At 39.5% G+C, this 25,005-nt stretch overlaps 1 protein-coding gene across 5 annotated transcripts in view; it reads right to left on the minus strand.

The window, feature by feature from the left end:
* The window catches only part of CTTNBP2 (cortactin binding protein 2), a 1,390,380-nt gene that overhangs the window by 488,396 nt on the left and 876,979 nt on the right, over positions 1–25,005 (minus strand). The gene's annotated exons all lie outside the window — the stretch shown is intronic.

Here is a 25,005-nt window from a genome sequence, read left to right on the forward strand (position 1 = left end):
TTGTCTTTATCTTTGCGTTTTTTCAGAATGTCGGTAGTCGGGTGGCTTACCGAAGCCATATCTAGGTAACTGAACAGAGTACCAAAATATTTAGAAGTGTAAATATACTGACGAGGAATAGTTCATTGTTTAAATAAGGCACAAAACTGACAGCGATGTACATCGTGGTCAGGGCCTAGGCAAGGAATACAGTACGAATGAATATCTTTATGAGGTATTTGCTTTCCACAAGAAATACAATTATTGACTTATACTGACATCGGTTTAGAGCAAGAAAAAGTTTCCCCAACGGGGTACTTAGCTTTAGTTGAAGACTTCAGTTCTGAAACTCGAAAATGAAAATTTCAGGAGTCAGCCGACCGGCACTTGCGTACTGCTTTTGCTTCGGGCACTGCACGGCAAGAAAGACTGATGTAATGGCGTCGGCTGCATGCTTTATACCCCTGACTACCTGACGTCATGGAAGATGAGACAGCAACCAACACAGGACCCAAGACTTTGATAATCAGGCCGACTGAGGGCTACTGCAAGCAGATAACCCAAATGTGATGACTGCAACAGTGAAACACGAAGAACATCTTCAATACACAATAAACGTAAATAAACATGCTTCGCTTTTTGGAATTTGTTTTTATCTATCTATCTATAAAACATGCTTACTTTTTTGGCCTTTGATACATTTTATATACATATATATATATATATATATATATATATATATATATATATATATATATAAATATATATATATATATATATATATATACATACATATACACACACACACATATATATATATATATATATATATATATATATATATATATATATATATATAGATATATATATATAGATATATATATAGATATATATATATATATATATAGACATATATGGATCTAGGACTTTTGATCGAAAGATCAAAAGAAGGAATCCAAAATTACCAAACACACTTTAATGAAAGTGCTTTCACTGAAAAAGCTCTTTCATTAAAGTATGTTTAAAAAAAAAAAAAACATTAAGCCTACTGCTATGCAGGGGGGCAAGCCCCCATGTGGGGGGGGGGCTACACCCCCCTCCCCCTACTTTAATATTCTCACCCCGAGGTCACACTACAGTGGGGAAAAGGGAATTTTCCCTTATCTGCACCGTAGTACAACCAGAACAACAAGCATACTTGTCCAAAAGTACTGCTTCGGTGAACAGCACTTTCAGTTAAGTATGCTTAACGATTTATGTTTCAGTGGAAAGTGCAGTTGGGGATGTGTACGGATCTCATATATATATATATATATATATATATATATATATATATATATATATATATATATATATATCTCTAAATGTATAATCCATATCTATCTTTCTATATATATATATATATATATATATATATATATATATGTATACACACACACACACACACACACACACACACATATATATATATCTATATATATATATATATATATATATATATATATATATATATATATATACAGATCACTGTCAGAACGTTGTTTTACCATAATACCAAACCACATATGATCGAGATGGAAACACCATAAATCCACAAAAACGAAAGTGAACATTGCCAAAAGTGCATAACACTAAAATGCAAATGCACATGCACCACCAGCATTTGCCATTTTCCCCACTGTAGTGTGATCTCGGAGGTGGTATACATAATTTACAGGGGGTGTGGGGGGGTGTAGACCCCTGCAAAAATGTTATGAAATGGGTAATTTTGTTTAAAATGTTTCTTTTTTATTTGTATTGTTTTAGAGGTTTCGACTGGTGTCTGTGGCGCATGCGCAGTTTTGTTTCAGTGTTTTACATTTTCTGTAATGTTTACTTTTGCTTTTGTGGATTTACAGTGTTTCCGTTTCAATCATATGCTGTTCGGTATTATGTTAAGTACACTTTCTGATAGGAATCCTTACATAAATATAAGTAAACATGCTTAGATTTTTGGCCTACCTTTTTTAGCAATCTTTACACTAGAAATCTTACATAACACTAAGCCTGTATTAGTCTGAACAGTGGAAGTGCTGAAGGAACTTTTTTAAGATAAGGCCCTGTAGGGTTTGGGTTAGGGGGCAGGATTAAATGACTTTTTTCTTTGCTGCACTGAGTGCACAAAATTAGTCAGTTTGCTGCTGCAATTACAGTACTTTGTTTAACCCCCCCACCACAGCAGCAGCATGTCTGGCTTGCATTACCTGGAATGCTGGCATGTCCTGCTACCACCATCATCTTTAATTATCAAACGGAAACCAGAAATGTGCTCTGTGGGTACATGACATCAGGCAATGTTTCAGAGACCACTTGTTAGAAGAGTGATATCTTACTTGCAAACGTATGCAAACCAGCATAACTGAAAGGCAAAATAGCTTGAAGGAACATAGTTTTGGTTGCATTTTCTCAAAAGATTACTGACAAACATTTAATATGTCATTAACTACCAGATCAGTGAACTACTTGGGTAACAGTTCTAAACACAATTCTTTTATAAATATCTTCCCCCACAGAACATCTTGTGAACTGTGTCATTTCTAAGGTTCTCTTATTAATGTTAGTGTCAGAAATCATGCATCTTCCTTCAGAGTTATGCCTGCAAGAAAATAAATTATGACACAGGGTAGAAACAGATTTTACTGTTTAAAATATTTATACTTATCAAAATCTGGTTGAAGTCATAATGATATATTTATAGAGCTACACTGTCTTGAAAGATTAAAAATTATGACTTTTTATCTTTGAAGAGTTAAAAAAAGGATTCAATACATATGGAACACATAAAGCAACTTGGCACAAGATGCAGACATAATCTGCCAGTTATCATCTTTTATTTTCATTTAATAAATCTTATGTAATCTGCAACGTCTGTAGAAAATGTGATTCTGAGGGAAATTAAGTCTTTTGTCAGGGTGCTTTGAAGGTCAGCAAAGTATTTCCATTTATCTTTTGAAGCTTTTAGAAGACATTCTCAGGATGTCATTGCTTAAGATGTAATTCACAGAACTGTTCCATAATTTTCTATTTGGAAAATAAATACCTTAAGATTCATTTTTAAAAAATACAAACTGATTATTATACAAATATAACTATGGCCATTGTTTACTGTCTTCTTGTTTTTGGAAATAGTTTAAAATAAGAATTTTTTTTAGACAAGCACAAATACCAAGAAAACAGAATTAAGCATTTTTTATAGAAATATGACTTTTGCATGGCAGCATGCAGAGCAAAACAAGTGAGAATACATACACAGGTTTATTAGTGAATATTAGATGAACTGCCACAAACAGATATTTTAAGCCTAGCAAATAACCTAAGGTCAGGATCAAATGCTATACCTTGTGTCAATTAAGTGAAGTCTTTAACCATTCTGGCAAATGGGCCTTGCATTTTACTTCCCGGTTAATGTAAAATACAGTTAATTAGAACTCATACTGAAGAGTGGGGAGGAAAAAGACAAACACAGAACCGAAGACCGTGCTAATCAGGCAAATTTCTAATGTCCAATGCAATACATTTATATATTCCAGCATATGATAGAATACATTAGAAGTAAAATGCAATATGAAAAACATTGCAAACATCTCTCCATGTCAAGATTAACAAATTCACCTTGAAGGTATAATCAATTACACTGATGCAAATGCAGCTCAAAACTGTGGTATAGCTTGTAGTGCCTTTTTTGAGCACCCAGCAATATTCTTCTGAGACACTCCTCAAGATAGCCATTAGATATACGTTCTTAGTTCCTGGACAACCTCTGCAAGCAGGAACATGCAGAGACCTCCATATCTATCGTTATTTTCATACTTAATAAAACACGAGACCTTACATGATGGTGGTCTGTCCTGCTCCATTACAGTCATCCCCTTTAAAGTACAGAAATAATGTACTGCTAATTTTGCAGTTTTTCTTATTGCCCCCATAACTTTACTGATGGACTAGTGTCACCTCATACAAGCCCCTCCCTGTTTCCCACTACAATACATAAACCATTCAAATGTGTCTCCAGTAAACCCATTCCTACAAATATTACTTCACAAGTAGTTACACACCGAAACAATTCGTTCAGCCTGATAAACTGTATTTCTCCACCTAAATACAACCAAAAAAGTACTTAAGCCACAGAGGTACAACATTTTGTATGATGTAATGCTCATAACTCTATAAATTAATCCAATATTAAGTCTAGAAAAAGGCAACTGCTTTAAAAATAGCTATATCAAATAAGTTAAAAATGAAAACCACATGAATTGTGTCCGAATAATAAGAATCGTGCAGCGAGTAAAATCGTATCAAACAATGCAGGCAGTAATGCTGAATAACAACTACATAGATGATAACAAGACAAATGTAAGTAAATTAAAATGTTATTTGTTTTGGAAAACAAATTATCTGTCATATATAACACCAGTGACTGCGGAGTTATATACCTTAATATAGGCTATTACAATGCAAACTGCAGATTTATTAGAATAAAAATGTTACATTTTTGCCATGTGAATACATTTTAATTTGGTTAATCAGAAATCCCCCTTCTGTGGAATAGACTTGCTCTCCACATCAAGAAGAGTACCTCATTAACCCTTTTTAAACATAACCTGGATAACTGGATGAGGAACAGAAAATACACCCCTTGGATTCTACCTGTGCCCCTGCTGGACAGGGGCACTGGATGCTGACTTTTGGGACATGGGCTAAATTCTTGCCTAGGCTTGTAACAGCCTCAGGGCCAATAACCTAGTAACTTCCTATGATCTTATGAAACATAAGACTTAAGATATGTTTATAGGAGGGGCAGCTAGCACTGCTCTTAATAATCATTTAAAAAATGTTCTCCAAAGTACCCTTCTGTCTAGTTTATTCACTAGCATCTACAACCTGAATATGTAAACAAATGATGTAAACTAAACTTCGGTACTTTTCATGACTTCATTCATATGCTCAGTAATTTGAATATTCATCTCAAGCCTCCTCTTTTCAGTGTGGAGATAGTAACACTGGCAAAATGTTACATAAACTAGATAGTTGATACAGTCCCCCAGACAAGCATAAAAGTATTTCATTTGAGTTGGAAGATATGCACATGTGGATACTGCTTTGATGAGGTAACATAAAGCCAGCAATCCTTGCTTGTAAAAGATACTTGTGGGCATGCTCCCATTCCATCTGTTATAGGGGAGGCAAGCCCCCCTGCACCTCCTGAACTTATTTATACTAACTCAGAGATTGCCATAACTCAGAGAAAAGGGAATATTCTGAGAAATGGCATCTCAGACTTAATATATGTAAATTTGAATTTTTGGCCATTCAGTCTCCAAATTTTGGGACTCGATCTAGTGGGTCCCGACATTGCAAATGTTTACCACTCTCAAGAGCTGTATTCACAACATTTCAACTTCTCTTGCAATACAACAGAATTTGTTTAACTGGCTTCCACCCCACTATATTACTTTATTTCTGCCTAATTATAGCACACCCCCTTCTCCTTAACTGAATTAAGTTAGAAGTCATTATTTTTGTCTTCTGCTCCGCCTTTGCACAGCATTAGGTATTAAGGAAGTTGCTGAGGAAACTGTGCAGACAGGTACCTTGGATAATATCTTGTTAAGAGATTTACTAACATCAGGTGTGCCTGTCCCTTCCCTAAGGACAGCTTAAGTCTTATGTTTCTGATTAACTGATTCTAAAGTGTGGTCCTCTGTGAACCACCATTCAGTTAAAGAGTCTCTGTCACTTCTTTTCTAAAACACAGCTTGGGGTTATTGTTCTGAATATGTTTAGATAATAGTTTAAAACAGCAGCAAACAACTGTCAACTCTGCTCTCCTTATATGGAGATAATGGTAGCATTGTTCCTGATTAAGTCCAGACAGGTGAAGTTTTTTACACTATCAAATCTAAAACTGAATTAGTTGAATACAACTGATAAACCAGTGATCACTAACACTGACAACCCCGGCAGTCACCACCTTTCAATCAAAATAAAAGCTATTCGCCTTTCTTTACTGGGACAGCCTGTGCCTGTCCAGGAAGCAAATAATAATTGTAAAAAAGAACACCTGAATGGGGCTTATTATGTTTTTTTTTCTTCAGGCAAACAAAAGAAGTATTAAGTACTGGTCCGATGTCTCAGTTAACTTTAACATTAGCACTTAGCCAACTTGTGGGTACGGGATGATTTTAAGAACTTCAACACTTTAATTTTTTTAACTGTATTTGCACTTGCTAACCTCCCCCAACTGAGTTCATGTATGCTACAATGTACATAGGGTCTGCTTGCTGGAAATGAAAAGCAGATGGTCTGAGTAAACCTTAGAGTCTATTTCTTAAGTTCTATGAGCAGGAGCAGTTATCAATGCTAAGTCAAGTGCACTCTACATTTCTGGCAAATGTGCTTATGTTTTGTAACATGTTACGCAACAACAAATAATAGCAAAACCCACCATGCTGGATGTAAAAGATCAACGTGTGCATATCAAAAACAGCTGGGAAAGTTCCTTGGTGCCCTCAGCCACATTTCTCCTAGTAGTACTATAAATATCCTAAGTTCATAGCTTCATAGGTGTGTACTAGGCTAATGGCCCTGGAGCCTTTACAAGCCCAGCCCATAGAAATGCCCTGGGATTGTGCTGGCTGACATTAGTTCCCAGTGCGTCTATTAATTAGAGCCACTGGAGTGATCCCCGGGGTGAACTTTCTATTTCCCATCCACTCATTAAGATTTCTCTTGAAGAGGCCCAGTGAGGTGCTCTGCTAGACATGTATGGGAAGTCTATTCCATAGCAAGGGCAGTCTCTGGTTTATGAACCTATCCCTCCAGCACGTTCTGTTGATTGTAGTAATGAGGTTGAGGTCTCTGGAGTGTGTGGTGTGGAGGGATTGGGATTTTTTTAGATGCAGCATTTCTAACAGCTGGGTCAGACATGGCTTTGTAAGTCAAGCAAAGATTACCTCTTAGTAGACGATATGAGACAGAGAATAGTTTGAGTTTTTTGAGTCTGTCCGTGTAGGACATGTGTTTAAGGCCTAGGATCCTCTCTGTGAGGTACTTTTGTCGCCTCTCTAGATGTTGAGGGCATCTAGTGAAGTACATGCCAAATGGGGCATTGTACTCGATGACTAGCCTAATGAGGGAAGAGTAGGGAGAGATGGTGACCACTTTCTTCCTGGATGCAAAACCCTTGGTAATGAGATGTGCCACATAAAAGGACGTTCTGAACACAGTGGTAATGTGGTGGTCGAAGGAGAGGTTGCTGTCAACTTGTGTCTTGACAAGTTTAACAGGAGGCATTTCAGAAACAACTGTAATGGATAAAGTTCATGTTATATCAACATACTGACCAGTAAGCACAACATAATCAACTTTAGCCTTATTTGGTTGAGGAGGTAGAGAGGCTTGCTTCTGCTTCGCTGCCTTATGTTTCTGCTTTTTCTTACATCCAGTGGAATCCTCCTCAGTAGCAAATAGCTCTGCTCTGGAGGTCAACTGATATGGTTTTGAAGAAATTTTTAGGGCCAAAACTTTGCCTGGTGTGAGCACAAGTCCTTTCTCCATTAATGAAAACAAGAAAAAGAAAATAGCTAGTTTTTCATGTAAGTCACAGTATTATTAAGGATAAAACACTTAAATATCACACACAGACTCAAAATATTCTCTTCAAAGCAATACAAGCACAGAAGGTGCTTGCCCTGAGGTGGTAGTTTACATTCATGCTTATACATTCATAACGCTTACTATCCACTCTGACACCGAACAGAATAAAAGAAAAGAAAAGAAAAAACAAAACAAAAAATAAATAATAATAATAATAATAATAGCTGAAAATTCTAACAACTAATAATGTTTAAATTTCTCATTTTTTAAATGACACAAACAAGACATTTGCAGAGCAAACAGAAAAAAAAAACACTAACATTAAAGGAAGGGTGAGTTAAAGTAAATACTCTTAGGCCAAGGGAGGGGAAACTCTAAAAAAATAAAACATTTTACCCAAATCATTGATCAGAAGGTGAAGGAATCAAAAATAAAGCTTTAAGTAAGAGCATGACAGCAAAAATCTTACTACAAAAATAATGATTTTTTTTTATAAAGTAGCCTGGTGCCATTTCTATGATGCATCCAGTCTGAACCTCTGCATATGAGTTCTTTTGACTGAAGATACTCTTAGTTTTTACATCTTCTTCTTTTTCTTTCAGCTGCTCTCATTAGGGGTCGCCACAGCAGATCATCTCTTTCCATTTCTTCCTGGCCTCTGCATCTTGCTCTGTCACACCAATCACCTGCATGTCCTCTCTCACCACATCCATAAAGTTTATCTAAGGCCTTCCTCTTTTCCTCTTACCTGGCAGCTCCATCCTTAGCATCCTTTTCCCAATATACCCAGCATCCCTCCTCAGCACATGTCCAAACCAACTCAATCTTGCCTCTCTGGCTTTGTCTCCAAACCATCCAATCTGAGCTGACCTTCTAATATACTCATTTCTAACCCTGTCCATCCTCGTCACACCCATTGCAGTTCTTAACATCTTTAACTCTGCCACCTCCAGCTCTGATGCCTGTCTTTTCATCAGTGCAATCGTCTCCAACCCATATAACATAGCTGGTCTCACTACCATCCTGCAGACCTTCCCTTTCACTCTTTCTGGTACACGTCTGTCACAGATCACTCCTGACACTTTTCTCCACCCATTCCACCCTGCCTGCACTATCTTCTTCACCTCTCTTCTACACTCACCATTACTCTGAACTGTTGATCCACCTTCGCCACCTCTACTCCCTGCATCCGCACCATTCCTCTGTCCTCCCTCTCATTCACACACATATATTCTGCCTTAGTCCTGCTGATCTTCATTCTTTTCTCTCTAGAGCATATCTCCACCTCTCCAGGGTCTCCTCTACCTGTTCCCTACTCTCACTACAAATCATAATGTCATCCACAGATATCATAGTCCACTGGGACTCCTGTCTGATCTTGTCTGTTAACCTGTCCATCACCACTGCAAATAAGAAAGGGCTCAGAGCTGATCCTTGATGTAATCCCACCTCCACGTTGAACACATCCGTCACTCCTACCACAGACCTCACCACTGTCAAACTTCCCTCGTTCATATCCTGTACCACCCTTACATACTTCTCTACCACCCTGACTTCTTCATACAATACCACAACAACTCTCTAGCCACGCTGTCACATGCTTTCCCTAAGTCCACGAAGACACAATGCAACTTCTTCTGACCCTCTCTACACTTCTCTATCAACACCCTCAGAGCAAACATAGCATCTGAAGTGCTCTTTCCTGGCATGAAACCGTATTGCTGCTCACTAATCATCACCTCCCTTCTTAACCTGGCTTCCACTACTCTTTCCCATAACTTCATGCTGTGGTTGATCAGTTTTATCCCTCTGTGGTTACCACAGCTCTGCACATCAAGCTTACTCTAAAAAGTTCATACAATACATTTCTTCTCCACTGCTCAGGCATCCTCTCACTTTCCAAGATTCTGTTAAACAATCTGGTCAAATGCCCCACTGCCATCTCTCCTAAACATCTCCATGCTTCCACAGGTATGTCATCTGGACCAACAGCCCTTCCATTCATCATCCTCTTCATAGCTGTCCTTACTTTCTCCTTGCTAATCCATTTCACTTCTTGATTCACCATCCCCACATCATCCAGCCTTCTCTCTCTGTCTCATGCTCTTCATTCATCAGCCCCACAAAGTACTCTTTCCATCTGGTCAGCACACTCTCCTCATTTGTGAGTATGTTTCCCTCATTACCGTTATCATCCTAACCTGCTGCACATCTTCCCAGCTTGGTCTTTCTGTCTAGTCAATCAGTAGAGGTCCTTTTTTCCCTCCTTAGTGTGCAATTTTTAATACAACTTACCATACACCTTATCCTTAGCCTTTGCCACCACTCTCTTCACCATACGTTTCACCTCCTTGTACTCCTGTCTACTTTCTTCATCTCTCTGACAATTCCACTTCTTCACCAGCCTCTTCCCCTGCATACTCTCTTGTCCTTCCTCATTCCACCACCAGATCTCCTTGTCCTCCTTCGTCTGTCCAGATGTCAGACCAAACACCTTTCTAGCTGTCTTCCTTACCACCTCTGTTGTGGCTGCCCAGCTATCTGGCAGCTCTTCACCGCCACCCAGTGTCTGTCTTAACTCTTCCATGAACTCTACCTTACAGTTATCCTTTATCAACTTCCACCATTTGATGCTTGGCATTGCCCTCACTCTCCTCCTCTTCTTTTTGATCCCCACTGTCATCCTACAGACCATAATTCTATGCTGCCTCACTGCACTTTCCCCTGTCACCACTTTGCAGTCTCCAATCTCCTTCAGACTAGCCTTCCTGCATAGGATGTAATCCACCCGTGTGCATCTTCCTCCACTCTTCTACGTCACCCTATGCTCCTCCCTCTTCCTAAAATACATGCCATGAAGATCCTTTTCGCAAAATTCACTACCATCTGACCTTGTGCATTCCCCTCCTTAAGGCCATACCTACCCATCACCTCCTCATCCCCTCTGTTCTCTTCACCAACATGCCCATTGAAATGCACTCCAATCACCACTCTCTCACCCTTGGGTACACTCTCTACCACTTCTTCTAACTCACTCCAAATTTTTTCTTTCTCATCCATCACACACCCAGCTTGAGGAGCATATGCACAAACAACATTTATCATCAAACCATCATCTTCCAGCTTCATAAACATCACTCTACCCAACTCTCTTTTCACCTTCAAAAAACACTTGACATACTGTTCCTTCAGGATAACTACTACCCCATTTCTCCTCCCACTGACACCATGGTAGAACGATTTGAACCCACCTCTGATATACCTGGCCTTACTCCCCTTTCATCTGGTCTCTTGCTCGCACAATATATCAACCTTCCTTCTCTCCATCTTATCAGTTAGCTCTCTCCCTTAACCAGTCATACTGCCAACATTCAAAGTTCCTACCCTCACTTCCACACTCCTAACTTTCGTCCTCTCCTCCTGCCTCCAAGCATGCCCCCCCCCCCCTCTTCTTCTCCTTCTCCTTCAGCCAACAGCAGTCCAGTTTCCACCAGCATCCTGTTGTCTAAGAGTACTGGAGGTGTTCGTTAACCCAGGCTTCGACTGATAAGGTATGGAATTGTATTGTTGTCTGCATATTTGCTTTGGCAAAAATTTTACACTGGATGCCCTTCCTGACGTAACCCTCCCCATTTATATTGCACACTTTCTTGTAATATAGGTAAACTTTTCACCAATCTAAGTAGAAGGATGTCTGCATAAAGTAATTGGCTTTGTTTTGGAAGGTCACAAATCCGCTTATTAATAAACTAGAAGAGCACTGGTTCAGTAATGCACCCCTCCACACACACAGAAGCCTTGATGTTATTAGTTTTACTCTGAAATTATTTCCTATTTGTACTCCATCAGTCCTGTTTTGTTTAACAAAGAGCTTTATTATCAATTTCTATAAACAAAAGGAAACCTCTTTTATAATAACATTGCCAAGGTCCATTCAACATCACACAAAAAAGCAATTTTAAGAAACATAACACTGGAGACTATCTTATTAACATTGTAACAAAGAAGAATCTTGTACATTAACATTAATCTAGGGTCAGACAGTGCAAACATATCTATACAAAACACACTGAAGAGAACAGAACTTTATCTGTTGAAGTAAAGTCATTGCACCAAGCCCTATTAAGACAGTAACATTTCATCAGAAGGTGCATACATCATCAGTCTCACATACCAGTAACACTCATACCAGTAACACTCATACCAGTAACACTTTTGCTTTTCCTACTCATAACACTGTTGTATTTAGCCAGCCCAGTCCTGAGACATCTTTCATCTCCTCAATAACCCCCCAATCAAAGATAAATCCTCACTTAAACACTGTTTCATTCAATTAAAAGCTATATCACATGAAATCTATGTTATAAACATGACAGAAATGTGGTCTTTTTATCATATAACTGAAACTTTTTACTGATCTTAACAAACCAAGCAAATCAGTCTAGATCTTTTTAGCTTAATACTTTTAAATAAATATTACAATTTGTAAGCCTTTAAACTCCTCAACAAAATCAGAACACGGCATGACTACAAATTTACCAGTGACTTACTAATAATCAAACTCACTCTAATTTATAAGAAAACTGACCACCCTACTATAGTAGGGCTTAAAGCCAACGTTACCCCATCATTATGATGAAAAATACAAGCACAGAATAAAATCCAAAAGGTTTCACTGGAAAATAACTCTATAAAAACTTCACCTGTCCAACATATGATAAAATCATTATCCTGAAATAAAAAAACATCATTCTCAACAAAGACTAACTTAGTAGCATAGTCTAAATAGCAGCTGTTTATAGGTTCATAGGTGTGTACTAGGCTAATGGCCCTGGAGCCTTTACAAGCGTAGCCCAGAGAAGTGCCCCAGCATCGTGCCACCCGATGTTAGTTCCCAGTGCCTCTATCAAGCAGAGTCACTGGAGTGATCCCCGGGGTGAACTTTCTATTACCCACCCACTTATCAAGATGTCTGTTGAAGAGGGACAGCGAGGTGCTCTGCTTGACATGTATGGGAAGTCTATTCCAGAGCATGGGCATTCCCTGGGTGAGGAACCTGCCCCTCCAACATGTTCTGTTGATTATGGTAATGTGGTTGAGGTCTCTGGAGCGTGTGGTGTGGAGGGATTCGGATTTCTTTAGATGTAGCATTTCTAACAGAGCTGGGTCAGACATGGCTTTGTAAGTCAAACAGAGACTGCCTCTAAGTAGGCAATATGAGACAGAGAATAGCTGGAGTCTTTTGAGTCTGTCCATGTAGGACATGTGTTTAATGCCTAGGATCCTCTTCATGAGGTACTTCTGTGGCCTCTCCAGCTGTTGCAGGTATCTAGTGAGGTATACGCCAAATGAGGCATTATACTCGATGATTGGTCTAATGAGGGAAGAGTAGAGAGAGACGATGACCTCTTTCTTCCTGGATGCAAATCCCTTGGTAATGAGATGTGCCACATAGAAGAACTTTCTGACCACAGTGGCAATGTGGTGGTCAAAGGAGAGGTTGCTGTCAACCTGCATCGCCAGATCTCTTATAATGCCTTCAGTGTTCAGTGAGCTCCCATTGATGTGGTAATTAGTTGGAACTGAGTTTTTACCAAAGGGAATGATGACACATTTTTTGGCGTTAAGCTTAAGACCATGGTTTCGACACCAGTCATTGGTCTCAGTGAGGCCTTTCTGTAGGATGTCTGCATCATTTGGGAGTTAATAATGGCTCCCAGTTTGCAGTCGTCTGCAAACTTGGTCAACCAGAGTCCAGTTTTGTTGGCCTGGACTTCTGAGAAGTAGATGCTGAACAGGAGAGGACCCATGACCGATCCCTGTAGGACTCCACTCGTAACTGGTCAGCAGTCTGACTTGGAGTCCGCTACTTTCACACTGTGTTCTATCTGTGATCCAATTTGCAATCCACCTAGTGATATAGGGATTGATACCTAGTTTGGTGAGTTTATCAATATTTCCTGAGTGAGGAATGGTATCAGAGGCCTTGGCTAGAGTGAGATAGGCTGTATGGACTGCCTTACCTTCATCCACAGCCCTGGTGATTGACTCAAAGAAGTCAACCAGATTAAGCAGGCATGATCTCCCTTTCACAAAGCCAAATTGCGTGGGGTCTGGAGTTTGGAGATTTCCTATATCTTTATTAATCAGGTCCATGATGATGTGCTCCACAGCTTTACATATCAGACTCATCAGGCTAATGGGGCAAAAATTCCCAGGGCCTGTAGTCGCTCCCCCTTTATGGAGAGGGATGACTGTAGCAGTGTGCCATTCGGTACGGACAAAGCCTGAGGTGAGGCTGTGACTGAACAGGACACACAAATGTTGGGCCAGTTCACTTTGAAGTTCATATAGAACACAGCCAGGGATATTATCAGGTCCCATGGAAGCTGTATTCTTGGCCTTGGACAATGCAGTTTTAACCTGCACTGCAGTAATTTTGGGTGCCTGGCATTCTTCTGGCATTGTGATTGGTCCTTTAGTGGGGGGAGAGAGGGGTAAAGTTTCACTGAATCTGTCAGCCAGTATGTTGGCAATATCTGTTGGCTCAGTATAGGAGGTACCATTGTGCAGTAACTCAGAGCAAATATGGGTATTGCCTTGGAGGTTCTTGATATAGCTATAGAAGGCTTTGTGATTGTTTTTAGTGTCTGCCGCAATTCTGCCTTCATAGCTGGCTTTAGAGGATTTGATGAGGGATCTCAACATATTGTTGAGGCTAATAAGGGAGTTTTTCCAGTCTTGGGACTTCACCTTTTTCTGCAACAGTTTCCTCCTTCTGTTGTAGAGTTTATTAATGGCAGGGGACCACCAGATTGGCTTCCTTTTTTTGAAGGACAGAGTATTGGTTCTGTTGGATATGGCTAGTTCCATGCATTTATGTACATGTTTTTACACTACATTGCTGTATGATTTGGCAGTTATGGAGCTATTTTCCATTGGCATGGGTGCAGTGAAGTTAGCCACCTCTGTTTTTAAGAGTCCAAAGTCAGCTTTGGAGAAGTTTTTCAAGGTGGTTACCTTTGCAGGGAGTGTAGGTGAGATGTGGATTTCCATGGTGATTAGTGTATGATCAGATCTGACCAGAGAGGGACTGACTATTGGTGTAGAGCAATGGTAACCCATGTTACAAATAACCAGGTCAAGGATGTTGCTTCTTCTAGTGGGGGTCAGAATGAGCTGGTCCAGAGCATTGGAATTGATGAATTCCAGGAAGCATTGGGCCAGTATATTGGTGCTTGAGTAATTTTCCCAGTTGATGGAGGGGTAGTTGAAGTTTCCTAGTTAGAGAGTGTTGGGTTGGACCTTGATAGATTCCAGGGTGCTTAGGAACATGGAGTGAGAGTCTGGGGGCATGGTTGGGAAACTATAGGAGGCTATGACCTGGATTTCCATCTTACCCAATGTTAGTTTTACCTGAAGTATCTCAGATGCGTTATGCTGGGCTACTAGTCTGGAGGTGTGTATATCCTTTATGAATATGGAGACACTACCACCTTTGGAGCTTTGGTCCATGTTTCGGGGCCAAAAGGTGTGGAATGAGCTATAGTCTGGTAGCACAGGGGTGCTTTCTGCTGCTTTAAACCAGGTCTCCATTACAGCACAAATGTCGATGTTCTCCATTTTGAGGCGTGATTCAAGTGAGTGCATCTTGAGAGTTAGACTTCTAATATTGAACAGCATGACCCTCAGAATGCATTTATTTATAGCTGTTATGGTGGTAATCCAGTCTTTGGAACACCACCTAAAAAGGCACTATAGGGTTGGCAAAGAGCCTTAGCCAGTAACCGGAAACCCAGGAGTGACAGATGCAGGCCATCTCTGGTGAAGCAGTGAGGTCTGTCAGTCATGTCATCTCAGGCAGACAGATACTGGATCCCCTCAGAATGACGCCAGAAACTTAGCCAATTGTTGAAGCCAATAATTTTTGGTTTGTACTGCGGTATCATTCTGGGTGATGGTAGGATACTGCTCAGGGCTAGTGTCATACCTGCCTGGCCCACATAATGTGAGATCCCAACATGTCTCTCTTTGTGTAGTCTAGGGAGGTGCATCTCAGGTCATTCGCACCCATATGGACAATGACAGTCATACCTGAACTTGTTGTGGAGTGACCTGAGTGAGTGTGTTATGTGCCAGATTCTGGCACCTGACAGACAGCTGACTGTTACCTTCTCCTTATTCAGCCTAGTGAGTGGGACATCTGTGTGCCTCACTATTGAGTCACCTATGATTAGTGTACTGAGCAAGGTGTTTAGCCTTAGGGGCTTAGGTTGAGGGGCAGACTGTGGAGGTGAGCTATGTGTCCTGTGCTTTGAGCTGTGTTGGGGTGATCAAGTGCATTTCTGTCCTGGAGGTCTCTGCTGTTTGGGTAAATTTATATTGAGAACCTCCGCGAAGGTGGTTGTGTGGTTTGTGTTTTTATGTGAGAGCTGTAATAGTGGGTATTCTGGAGGGCTATGTGTTCCATGTGGTGTGGTGCAGGTGTTGACTTTCTCCTCTTGACCAGCTAGTCCGTTGGAGAGTGCAAAACTTCCAATTTGGTGATATAAGTGCATCTCTCACAAGTCTGAGTGTTGAGAGGTAAGAGAAGAGGGTTGTCTGCATACATAAGGCAGTTGCTACACTGCTCAGAACGCCCAAGTGCACCAGGTTAATAGGAGAAAGCACAGGGAACTGCCCTTTAATCATGCCAGGAGGGATGGTCATAACTACTAAGTATTGGAGCTATTTCCATGAAGAACGACTAGTGCTTATGGCACTTAGGTGTGCTACAACAATAGCTACAAAAACCTGTTTAAGTGCAAAGTGATTACGCTACTTGAAGTGCAAGAGAGAAAGAACTAGCAAGATCTATGGGAAAAACTGAAGAGCAGACTTTCTAGCACCAGTAATAGTTTACCTCAGCTCAGCGAAGCTGCATGGAGCTTAAACAAGCACAAACCCATGCAAATGTGGGCTTTTAAACCAGAAAGTTGAAAGGAATGGAAAAACTGCCTAAACAGCCAATAAACTACAATTTCTGGGCCAGAAACCATTCCTCTTGTAGTAGATAGGCTACCTAGTGCTTACCACTCCCACTGATAAGTTAGAAGGCTTCCCCCAACACAGAAAGGCTTGGGGGGCTCAGAAGCTTACAAACAGTCCTGCATACAGCAAATCTGTATCTGGACTAGACTAGTTACAGAAAAGGCAGGAAACAAGGGCAAACGTGGGCTTTTAAACCAGAAAGTTGAAAGAGATGGAAAAATTGCCCAAATGGCCAATAAACTACAATTTCTGGGCCAGAAACCTCTCCTATTGTGGTAGATAGGCTACCTAGTGCTTACCACTCCCACTGATAAGATAGAAGGCTTCCCTCCAACACAGAAAGGCTTGGGGGGGAGGCTCAGAAGCTTACAAACAGTCCTGGATACAGCAAATCTGCTACAGTTACAGGAAAGACAGGAAACAAGCTTAGAACTTTTTTTTACAGAAAAGCAGCGCTAAAACAGCACTAAAAACAATTGGATTTTTAATTTTCAATTTCCCATACACCTGACACAAACCACACCAGATGGCAGCCTACTCAAACAAGCCCACAACATCAAAACCTTCCACTACCTCATTCACCAGCTCATAAGCTGGGACTATCACCTGCACTATCCATATTGTATTAAAGTGTTAGCCAGGCAATATACTCCCAGTACCTATTTTAAGCTAATGACCAAGTTTCATCATCAACATTCAAACAAGGAACTCTGCCAGATTAGTTTAATAACCAATGTTAACTCATTGTGGCATTTGGCAGTTTGAGTTGAGGCATGTGGACTGCACCAAAGCCATGTCCTTGTACTCTGTTTCCTACAGAATACTGAGGAACGATGTATGCCAAACTATAAACCATTCTACAATCTGTCCTGATGGATGTGCTACACATTTGCAACACAAACAGCACTAGAATTACCCAATCTAAGGATCTAAACCTAATCTGTGACATAAAAAAAACATGTTGAAGGGAAAGGTATGTTTCTCTGAGATTATTCCTTCTCTGGAACAGACTTTCCATTCATGTGAAACAGAGCTCTTCCCTAAGCCTATTCAAAAGCAGTTTGAACCAAAAGAAGGGAAACCCCAAACTAACCCCTAGCTTGTTACCTGTGGTCTTTATGGACAGGGACAGTTTGTAGATGCCCCAAAGCATAGGCATACACCAAAGTCATTCCAACCTGTGGGCACCGATAATTGGAAAAACTGAGGCATGAATGGCTGGGGCTTAAAAATGCTATTAGCCTAGTAACATCCGATGATTCTATGATCCTAAGTGCACCTTTAAATCACACCTGATGGCAGCCTACAGCTTTAAAAGCTGTCATATACCTGGTGCTGCCGTGCAATTTATTTTTTATTTTAAGTGGTACTACTACATGTATGCAGCTAAAGTAATATTATGAGCAAGTCTATAATTATAATCTGTTATTGTCTTCTTTGCTCTTGAGTTAAATTCCACAACATAATTTTCTTAGAAACATAACCTGAGAAGACTGGAGAGCTCATAATAATCCCCTATGTAATACTTTTCTATATTTATCTATCTAACAGCCTTTAACTCTGTTGAAAGTTGGCTAAAAGACAATCACCTGTTACTAAATCCCAGAAAAACTAAATTACTTCTCTTTTTTTTAAAATCACATTTCCATGAAAAAAAACTTTGAACTTTTGTTCCTTAAATAATACCTTGATTGAAGTTACCTCACATACAAAATGAATTGGTATGACAATCAGTGACAATCTTAAATTCGATTTACATATCCACAACATAATCGAGAAATCCCATCTCAAACTAGGCACCCTGCATAGAGTAAAGAAATTCTTTACAGACTGCCAAAGTAACTCTTAAATACCACTTACCTCTTACTCTCTCTCGTATATGGACCCCCTATCATGACTAAACTACAACACCCACTTAGTTCTAAACTTGAACAATGCTACAACAAAGTTGCCAGATTTGCTTGCAAAAATACTTACCAGACCCACCAATGTTTAGCACTAAAAACACTTAACTGGCTCGAACTTCCTCACAAACTATGTTATACCTAGCTCATCTTAACCCAAAATATCATCTATACCCCATTATCCTACTCAGTAGTTAGGGCCATACTCCAATACTATCTACTAAAGCAACCCCTTCAGTCAAATGAAAAACATCTGCTTATCTACAACTATACTTCTCAACTGTACAGATTTTCTCAGAATGTCTAGATTTTTACTTCATATTTTGGGTCCATTTCTCTTAAAGTTGTGATTTTCTGGCAAATCATTGTCAAAGTGTTGAAATCAGAAAATGACAGACATTTGAGTTTCTGACTTCATACCCTTCAGAAAATTAATGCTAATAAAAAACCTGTTGTTCTATCAGTTTTCTAACTTTGCAAGTGCAATATTTAAAAAGTGCTCCTATTTTTGGGCTTTTGTGCCCCCATTATTGTTGGCTTTGTCCAGACTTCTGTCTCTAAGAAGTTGAGAGGTATGTCTATAAACCACAAAGGGCTTTTTGAGGTCAGTCTCCATTTCAATAATATAGCTACAACCTGGAATAAAATTGCTGTATCAGTCAGATCCATCTCACACTTTCATCTCGTTCCTTATCTAAGATGTAGCTCTCTAACAACCTTCATCACCGTTCCGATACCTCCCTTTAAAGCACTAAATCACTTAACGTGCTTATCCCCTTCTAATACCTCACTTTATTGTACTTCTTAAACTACTATACCTGCTTCTAATTACACAACCAAATGACCCTTCCATTGCTACTTCTCTAGTAACACTTAAACTATTTTATCCTCTGTAATACCTCACTCTATTGTATTTCTTAAATTACCCCTACCTATGTACCACTCTTCTATTTGTTAATTCTCAATACAATGCTTGTATATTAATGTTTGTGAAGATCAATATAAATTTTATTATACTGACTACTCTGCTATGTATTCACTGAAAATACATTATAACATTTGTTATTGTAAATATTGATTATATTAAATGTGTTACCTTGGAGCTCCCTAGCCTCTGCTGAAAAAGAGCACCTGTACCCAGTCAGACTTTCCTGGTAAACAAATGTCAATAAACCAATTAATAAATAAAATCAATCTATCTATTTGTCTATCTATCCATCCATCTATCCATCTACATCTATCTATACATCTACATCTATCTATCTATAGATGAGAGAGACAGAAACAGTTACAGATATAATCATCGACTCATATTTTTCCATTTTTGCATGTATTTGGGGTGTCATATCAACTATTACCACTTTTCTGTATTCATAACCATTCTCGAACCTGCTTTGACAGTCATGCCCAACTATCACAGGTCTTTACTCATGCAGCCATGTAACATCTTGTTTTGATGTCCTCATCTTCCATTACCTTCTTCCTGTCTTTTCCAACTATGCTTTACAAAATTGTCTTCTGATTTCCTGTACATGTGACTGAATCACTGTACTCTGTTTTTCTTGACCCTCTCTGTTATTGTGGCTACTATAGCTTCACTCTGATGTCCTTATTTCTTCATCTGTCCCACAGTGCACATCCTATCATCTGTCACTGACCCTTTATCTCCATCATCTCAAGCTTCGTCAGTCACTCTGCCTTCACTGCCCAGGTCTCTGTGCCACACAGAACCACCACTGCTCACATCATGGTTTTGTGTACCTTACTTTTAAATTATATTGGCATGCTTCTATGAAATATTACTTATGACACTTTGTGCCAGTTAAAAGCAGCACCTATCATTCTACTTTTAATCTCTTCATTCAGATTTCTCTTCTTCTCAATCACACCTCCCAGATACCAGAAGTTATTAAACCATTCCACAGTGTCCCCTCGTATCTCAGTTTTAAGCTTCTTCTGATTTCCCTTACTGCTACAGTAAGTCATTCCTCAACACAAAAAAATGGCTATGTGATGGAGTCAATCTACTTATCTGTTTACATTATTCTGGTTGTATTTTCACTGGCCCTTCTTATACACTCATAGGTGATTACTAGACTAATGACTCCAAGGGACCCTTTTTAAGCCAAATCATGCTTTCCAAATGTTTATGACAAGTTTTAATACCCTAGTGCTATTTAAGGGTTATATTTGGGTTTGGGCATTGGTAGTCAAGCATTTGTATGCTGCCTCTGTGTAGGTATAAGTGCCAGACCATGGGTAAATTTATGATTCCCCATCCACTGATCCCAGATGCATTTGAATTGGGTTAAGGAAGAACTCTGCTTTACTGGTTGGAAAGCCTGTTCGAGAGAAAAGGTAGTCTTTGAGACACATGCCTGTCCCTCCAACATGTCCTATTTATGTTGCAGATGAAGTTTAGGTCTCTAGATTGAATAATTCTGATACTGTTTATTTTGTGGATGTATAACAGGTCCATCAGAGCAGGATCAGAGGATGCTTTGTAGGCCAGGCAGCGATCAAATGTCAGCAGTCTGTAGGAGACCGAGTACAATGATAGGGCTTTAAGGTGCTCCACATAAGACGTGTTGTACAGGCCATGTATTCTTTTTGTTAGAAAACTTTGTGGATACTCCAGTTGCTGCATATGTCTGCTCAGGTACACACCAAAGGGGACACTGTATTCAATGATTGGTCTAATAAGGGCTGAGTACAGTGAAACAATGCTTAACAGTGCTTTCTTAAAATATACAATTCTTATCCGGAAATCTGACAAGTCAAAACCACTTTTCCTGGAGGACCAATGTGAAGAAGATATTACAGTCCCAGCAATAGCTGGTTTGCTTTCCCTTATTGCTTTTTCTTTTGACAACTCCTTTTCTTTTACCTCAGTAACTTCTGTCTCTTTACATACCTCCTGCTGAATGTCCTGTTTTTGATTGTCTCTCTGCTTTGACATGACAGATGGGAAGCCTTGAACTCTGTTCAGTTTCCCTTTCTTCTGTTAGTAAATGTGTCACTATAGGTTTTGTACTCCTAATCTCTGTACAGACACCCTTCATTACTTCAGTTTAATCTTCTTATAAGGTTCCATATCACACACTCTGTGTGTTCTTCCCATTTAGTTTCTGCACTCACTTCTTTCATTAACTTAATAATTTGACTTTTCAAGTAAGATTCATTAATATTTTCTGATAACACAGAAGCTCTTATATTCCCTCCAGCCAAAGCCCAATTTAGTTCATTTTGAAATCTCTACATCTATCTCTGTCTCTTTATACCAGGACTGTGTTGCTCGAAAATGTAAAAAACACAACAACTTACAAAAACAAACCATTTAAATGCTCTAAGCAGGTGGGCAAGCCCCCACCCCCCCACTACTTAAATATACAAACTCTGAGATTGCACTACAGTGCAGAAAAGGGAAATCGTCCCTTTCCACGCTGTCCTGAGATCTCTGTTAAAAGAATCAAAGTTTCAAGACTTCAATCATATGGTGTCGATCATATCAGATTCGAAGTTTTGAAACTTCGATCTTCTGATATAGACCCCACACACACACCTACACCCACACACAAACAGATAATTACATGCTTGTGTGTGTGTGTGTGCGTGTGTATATATATATATATATATATATATTTATATATATATATATATATATATATATATATATATATATATATATATATATATATAGATATATATACACACACACACACACACACACACACACACACACACACACACACACACACACACACACACACACATATATATATATATACATACCAAAAATACAAGTCTTTGCATCTCATCCAATCTCATCCAGGAAAAAATAGATTATTGTTCCCCTCTACTTGACACTCATTAGACCCATTACAGAGTACAACGCCCCTTTTGGAATGTACTTCAAAAGACATCTGCAGCAGCTGGAAAGGTCACAGAAGTACATCACAAAGAGGATTACTGGCCTCAAACAGATGCCCTACACTCTCTCAAAAACTCCAGCTTTACTCTGTAGCATATTGCCTACTCCGAGGTGACAACAGTATATGCATGCTTGTGTCACACATGAAGCTCTTTTTTCACTCTCTGTTGAAAATGGGTCCTGCCCAGCATGAATTTCCCATTAGCATATATGATAATCTTTAGAAAGTTGCTGACAAAATCTGCAGCAAAGGCACTGCTACAGATCTGCCACAGACCTGCCACAGATCTGCCAAAGAACTGCCACAGACATGCCACAGACCTGACAGATCAATGAGCTTGCATTACTGTACCTCATTAAATTCTTTAAAACAAAGTTTCTTGTGGTCGGTTAAGTGCACCAACATGCACCAAAGACAAAAACTGAGAAAAAGCTAGGTGCATACCACGGTGAAGTAAGTGAAACGTTAATAGACATAAAAGGCTACAAAATTATAAAACAGGCACAAAAAGTAAGCGCTTTCGCTACCTGCCAGGTAGCTTCTTCAGACCTAAATTATATCAGTCAAACCATCTGTATTTAGATGCAATGAAGCCAATCAGAAAAAAGAACTAATTAAGACATCAATCATCATTTAAAAACACAGTGAACCTAGTATAAAATCTTATTAGTAATGATGCTTACAAACATTGTAAAAACCTTTTTATATATTAAATAAATCTTAATCTCAATAATTCTACACCTCACAAAATTCAAAATGTATCCAAAAATCATTAAACAAATAAAAAGCACTTACCCATTATAGAGTACAGTGCCCCTTTTGGAATGTACCTCACAAGACACCGTCTCAAAAAACTCCATCTTTACTTCGTAGCATATCACCTACTCTGAGGTGATCTCTGCCTAACATATAAAGCTATGTCAAACCAAGAGCTGTTGGACATGCTACACCTAAAGAAATCCCAATCCCTCCGAGCTACATGCTCTAGGGACCTAAACCTTGTCACCACAATAAACAAGACATGCTGGAGGGATAGATTCCTGTCCCAGAGACTTCCCAGACTCTGGAACAGGCTACCCATCTATGTCAAGCAAAGTTCTTCATTAGCACTCTTCAAGAAAAATCTTGATGAGTGGATGGGAAATAGGAAATTCGCCCCGGGGATCACTTCTGTGTCTCCGCTCGACAGGGGCACAGGAAAATAACTTTCTTGGGTGGCGTAAGCCAGGGAACCTTGTTGGGTAGGCTTACACAGGCCCTTGGGCAGATAGCCTAGTACCTACCTATGAACCTATGAACCTAAGTTTCAGCAGACCACAGCCTGAAATACTCATCCACTAGTAGGAATACAAGCTCCCTGAATCACTGCAGAGATATAATCAACTGCAGCAAGCTGAACCCACAACTACCACTGAGATGTCCCTCTGCAGCAAGGTGAACCCACAACTACCACTGAGATGTCCCTCTGCAGTTGCATCCTCACTTCTAGTCTACAGGATGTGCACTGAACTGAAAATCTGGGCAACACCTTACACAGCACTGCCTTCATTCATTCATTTTCTACACACTTTGTCTAGATTAGGGTCACAGGAGAACAAAGACTGTCTTGGCAAGATATGGGAATAAGGCAGAGAATTGGTCCTAGACAAGATACAACTATAGGATATATACATAAACTCACACTGCACATATACCCATGTATAGTTCAGACAATCATCAGTTCAAGTAACTCCATCTGTCTTTTTTTTTTCTTTTTCCTGGCCTTACAACTTGACAATTTGCAGCCCTTTTGTGACCAACTAGTCCATTCATTTCCACTGCAAAGCAGGATCTCAACTAACTCCATGTTTCTCTTTTTTATATATATATTCTTTTTCTGGTCTCATGATCTCATTGACTGCTGATTTGCAGCCCTCTTGTAACCAGCTGGCACATTCATTCTCATTGTATGGCAGAAGCCAATCAACCCATTCTTTAATTTAAAGGCCGACATTTGGGCAGCAATGAGAAGTGTTTTAAAATGCCATCAAACTGCAGAGCTGACAGGTCTGACTCAAAAAAATGTTTTCTCCATATATGTGTGGTGGTACCAATTTGAAATGTCGGGAACAGCTAGATTGAGTCCCAAGACATGGACAGTGAATGGCTGAAAGATCGGACTTATACATATCAAGTCCAAGATGTCATTTTTCAGAATATTCCCTTTTGTATGAGGTATGGTAATCTCAGAGTTATTTACATATATATATATATGTATATATATATATATATATATATATATATATATATATATACACACACAAATACAAGTGGGAGATTGCCCCCTACATGCAGGTGCAGAGGGAGCTTGCCCCCTTGCAAAAAGAAGTTTTTAAGTAGAAGATCAATTTTCAAGATTCACTCTTGGTGATTTGAGTGCTTTAATTTCATCAAGGATACAACATGTGCTTCCTGGGGTGCACTCCCCTGTCACAGCCCCAGCTGCTGTTGGCTCACCAGCTTACTGCTGCTATACACCCAGTCAC

This window comes from Protopterus annectens, chromosome 11.part0 (genome assembly GCF_019279795.1).
Source record: "Protopterus annectens isolate FY-2018-M chromosome 11.part0, PAN1.0, whole genome shotgun sequence".
Classification (NCBI taxonomy): Eukaryota; Metazoa; Chordata; order Ceratodontiformes; family Protopteridae; genus Protopterus; species Protopterus annectens.